The sequence below is a fragment of the Otolemur garnettii genome, unplaced genomic scaffold, assembly GCF_000181295.1.
Source record: "Otolemur garnettii isolate 467f Iridium unplaced genomic scaffold, OtoGar3 scaffold00058, whole genome shotgun sequence".
NCBI lineage: Eukaryota > Metazoa > Chordata > Mammalia > Primates > Galagidae > Otolemur > Otolemur garnettii.
The window spans coordinates 4123608-4128941 of record NW_003852453.1 but is presented as its reverse complement, the minus strand read 5'-3'; positions in this window follow the sequence as shown (position 1 = coordinate 4128941).

The window sequence follows — 5334 nt, the reverse complement described above, 5'->3', positions numbered from 1 at the left end:
TGGACTCAAGGAGGTTCCAGATGGAGCCCCAGAAGTGACTCTCGGACATAACAAGGAGAAAAACTGCTCAGCGTCTCAGCCCGTGGGCCCTGCCGGCAAGCTCTGAGGCTAGGAGGACCATGGGGTGTCACCTGGGAGCTCGTGGAGGAGGTAGAAGTGAGGAGAGGGAGGGGGAGGCAGCCAGGGGAGAAAGGACAGCGTGAAAGACTCACGGATGAGCAGGCTGCTGGGGGCCTTCTAAGGGACAGTGTGGAGTTCCCCTGGAGGATGAAGGCTGGACAGGTACCCACTGACAACCACTCCCTGTTGGCTGAGAGTTGCCCCCAAGTTGGCAACTCCCCTATACTTTTGTGCTGCCAAAGAAAGGCCTTGGGCTGTAAAGGAAAAGGACCTGGGCCCCCAAGCGGGGGGTCACACGTAAGGGGCTCAGGTGGCTCACCTGCTCCCCACGTGTGTTAGATGGCAGCGCATGCCCCAGCCCGGTATCCAGGCAATACCATACTGGAGTCGGCTGCGTGGTCCCATCTCTTTAAGATGCCACCGGTGGCGGAATTGTCCCCCAGGATGACCGTGTGGTATTAACAATACCCCAAGGCAGTAAAGAGTCTAATGTCAAATCTTTAGCCTACTGCCCTTTGGGGAAATTTGCCAACCTCCAACTTTTAACCTACACTCACAGGGGGAAAAGTAATAAATTTCAATCTGGTACACACATAACTATATAAATATAAATTAAACTTTTCATGCCATCACAATGCTTACCCTGAGTGCGTATTTTTATGTTGTTGCTATATTATGTCATATGTTACATTTGGTCTTTTTTTTTTTTTTGAGACAGAGTCTCACTATGTCACCCTCGGTAGAGTGCCCTGGCATCACAGCCCACAGCAACTTCAAACTCTTGGGCCTAAGCAATTCTCTTGCCTCAGCTTCCCAAGGAGCTGGGACTACAGGCACCCACCACAATGCCTGGCTATATATTTTTTTTGTTGCAGTTGTCACTGTTGCTTTAGCTGGCCCAGGCTAGGTTTGAACCCACCAGCCTGGGTGTGGCCAGTGCTGTAACCACTGTGCTACGGGTGCCGAGCCGGTGCATCTGGTCTTTAAAAATGCTGGTGAGGACCCACTAAATTAAGTTTGCAGCCAACTTTCTGGTGACAAATTGTTAGCAACTCTTGATTTAACCACACAGAGTTAACAGATAAAAGTTTGGTTCAGTTGCTATAATAGAAGCTTTGGAGGAAGCTAATGGAGTCTGTCTGGGCCCCACCCCGCTGCGTCTCTGGTGAGCTGTGTAGACAGACAAGGTTCAAACCCACCTGTAGGCTGCACCCTGTCCTCAGCAAGCACCGGGCCAGAAAGAGGCACATAGCATGAGCACAGGGTCAGCATGTTTACACGCTGTGAATGCCCCGTGCAGCCAGCACCCCAAAATCCTCGCCTGCCCCCAGCCACCATCCTCCACCACCCAGGACTGAAATGATCCTGACTGCTAACACCAGACATCAGTTTTGCCTGGTTTTAAACATCCTAAGAATCAAATCACACAGGACGTATTTCCTGCATCTGACTGCTGCTCAATCAGCATAAGGGGTATGATTCCCTCCGTGTCTCGGGGTAGATCTGAGGTCTGTCCACTGTCCTTGCCCGTAGCATTCACTGCGCAATTCTACCCCAGTTCAACTTGGCAGCCTTGGGCCTTTGCACCCCTTCAGGTTTGGGGGCTGTGAGCTCTGCTCTGCCCGTGTGTCCCCGACGAACACACACGCTCATTTCTATCCGTGTTTACCTAGGCGTGGACTAGCTGGGTGGTTGAGTGTGCGTAGATTCAGCTTCGGGAAATATCGAGCAGATGTTTTGCAGGCCAAAATAAAAATAGTTACAGGTTCGACTTTTTTAAACTCAACATGAAAATAGTTTGTGGAGTGTCCCACGCGAGGTTAAAAATAAATATTTTTACAGCTGAAATTATGTACTCTGTAGAAGAAAAGAATGTCAATGAGAAATCTGGCCGTCTTGTCAGCCAGTCTCCAGGCCCTTGGGGAAGCCCCAAGGAAGCGTCTTATTCCCCAGCCACCTTAACTTTAAAACGTGGCATGGGGACGGGGGTACCCAGAGGACGGTAAGTGTCTCACGTGCCATCTCCAGAGATGCCTTCCCCTGGAGACGTCTCTCAGCTCCAGTTTCTAGAGACCCAGACCTCATCACTACCATTTCCAGGCCATGGGAAAGTGCTGTAAGCATCAAGATTTGGGGATGGACGAATAGTGAGGGGTTGTAAGGACCTGAATTCTTGAGTCAGATTCACCAGCTACTGAGGCTTGAGTCCTAACTAGGTGATCTTGGGCACAGTATTTCACCTCTTCAGTCCTGGTTTCTCCAGCTCCAAAGTAGGCAGGACAGTGCTACCTTGTCATTAGGAGAGGTTGTAGCGAGAACCGCCTCAAATGCACAAACAGGGCTTAATACCGAGCAAAGGCTAAATCCCCAGTGAACCCGAGCAGCCCACGGCATCACTGCTGCACACATTCTCACCTGCTGGCTGTCAGAGTGGGGTGCTCCTAGCTGGGCGTGGAAGGCTCTCCCCCCTCCCCTTTCTTCCATGAGGCAAATAGAGCCTTCACTCTCCCCACCCCCAGCTGACTCTTAGGAGCGTCCAGGCTGCAAGCTCCAGAATCACATCACACTGAGCCTGCTAATCCTTTCTGCCCTAAGATGTGGTTAGCTGTGGACAGGGAAGGCAAGGGGAGGGAGGCTGGCAAGTTGCAAGCACAGGGCAGCAAAGCTGAGCTGCCTGAAGCTTGCAGCCAGGAGCACATGGGAAACAAATTAGTTCAATCCCAGAATGTAAACCAGCCCTGACAGAGATGCATGGAAGAGCCGTGCAAAGCAAGCGCGCTTCAATTTCTCATCCTGTTAGCAGAGGAACCAAGGCTGGGATGGCACAGGCCACGAAGAAGACACTGTGGGCCATGGCAGGTGCAGACCCTGGGGCCCCGGGACCCCTTTGAGACTCCCAGACACATCAGGTACCATGGCCAGCCTTGGGGGAGGGGGGGTTGTCTTCAGAAGTATAGAGTCCCTGTGTTATGGTGCCCAAGAGACCTGCATTAGGGCTCAATTCAGGAATGTGGCATCTTGGACTCTAAGACCATTTCACACAGAGATTTTCATGCTAGAGTTCTGTGAATATGCATTGGGGGTGCCCTAAGGATTGAGAAACACTGAATAACAGGCTCGCTCCCCGCTCTAAACACAGCCCTTGTCTGCTGAGGATGGGGTTGAACCACATGAAATCGCCACTTTTATTGATCAGAAGCAGCTCATTATCAGTCATTTCATTTGGTGCAGTGGGATGCAGGCTGGGTGAAATCCTGCTCAAACCACCAGCTGCAGAAGGGCAGGGCAATGTCGGGAGGTCACTTCTCCATCTCTGAGCCCAGAACAGGGCCTGGCTTCTTCTGAGAACTGAAATACCACATGGATGAAGCAGGTGCAAATTCCATCATGTTCTTTATGAATTCATCTGCTCATGAACGAGCATTTATTGGTATTAGCACGCGGTAGGTACTGGCCTAAGTTCTAGGTTACAGAAATTAAGCAGCACTTTACTTAAATTCAGTTGAATTAACTTTAACAGCAGACAGACATGGCCTTTTCCCAAGGCCATTTACAGTCCCCTGAGTGAAAGAGATTGCTATTGGACAGAGTATTTATTACAATTGCAAAATATCACACAAAGGAAAGGCAGCACATGACCCTGAGTACTTACTAGGTGCAAGCACAAGGCTGGTTACTGTGGAGATCACAGAAGTAATAAGATGCAACCCAGATGTCAAGAGAAAATAACATTCTAGACAGTATTCTGCTCACAAAGATTTGGTCTCACTCACTTGCTTGGAAGGATCCTCCTTTTCTCATTGGTTGAGCTGAGGTATGATCATGTGACTTGTTTTATCCAATGAAATGTGAGCACAGGTGATGGGTCCCTTCCAAGTGGAAGATTCAGGAGTCAGTATGTCTTGTCCTTTTTTCCTTCTGAACATGCTGCTTCATTCGCTGGGGTCCTGGAACAAAAGCCACAGAGAACAGAGTCCCAAGCCCTTCACAATAGGAATGAAATGTGAGCAGGAAATAAACATTTGTAGTTATAACCCCCTCAAAATGCTGAGTTGTTTGTTTCAGACTGTTTCAGCATAAACTTGCCTGGCACAGCAACCATACACACGTAGGCTCTAATCTAGCCTGAAACCATGTTGCAAAATTCTATATCCTCCCCCAGTGCCATCTGCAGCGGCTTGCACATGGTAAGTACACAGTAAAGATTACCTGTGAACCATTCAGCACGGGAGGTGGTAATCACCATCAAAGAAGGGCATGCCTGGTACCCTAAGAGGTCAATGAAGGGCAAGCTCACTTTCAGCTCAGGAATAAAGGTTGACACTCCCTCCATACATAGTACATGATAAGTATTACTAAAGACTACTGTCATAATTCTAGTCCTCTGGGAAGGGCTTGTAGGCAGGTTGAAAGAGAGCACATCATACCACCCAGGGTCTTTTAAAAGTCCTGGTGGCATGTATTCCAGTAGCAGAGGCCTCACATTATAAAGCCTCATGACCAGAGAAGAGACTATGTCCTTATTGGCTCTAATTTTTTAAAATCCCAGGGAAATTTTCCTATTGGCCAAGTTGGAATCACATGTCTCCCTTTGAACCAATCACTGGTCTCTAGGTAAGATCCTGCTGAACAGCAAACAAAATGGGATCCTCTCCTGCCCAGAAAGGGCAGCAGCTGTTCTAGGAAGAACAAAGGTCAGAGTACTTGTGAGTCAGGCAGCCTCCCTACTTTTAGAAGGTTTATGCAATTAGGTACTGGTACTTACTGTATGGAAGGCACTGCACTTGTACTGAGGAAGGAGATAGAAAATGTATAAGCAGAAAGGCTACTGAGGCTCGAGGAGCCAGAAGCCAGAAAAAGGCATGGCCTAAGTTGTAGCCAGCCCCGCTGCGAGGACACGCCTCTGTGATACCCTGCCCAGAATGTCTAGAGAGCTCCGGGCCCTCCCAGTAGCTGGCTGTCCTCCTCTCCCAAGCCCAAAGGAGTGAGGAGGTGACGCAGCTCACTCCCGGGCCTGAGAGCCAAGTTGGCCGAGAATGAATGGGGCTTGTGAGGCATCTTGTAGCTCTCTCGGCTCTGCGCTGCCTCCAAACGCTGCGCTCTTGTGCTTGCTGTCGCCTCTTCTGTGTTTATAGGGCTGGGCAGCTGCTGCTCTCCCCGCCTCTTCCCTGCCTGCTTCAGGGAGACAGAGAGGAAGCCACTGAGCTCTAGGAG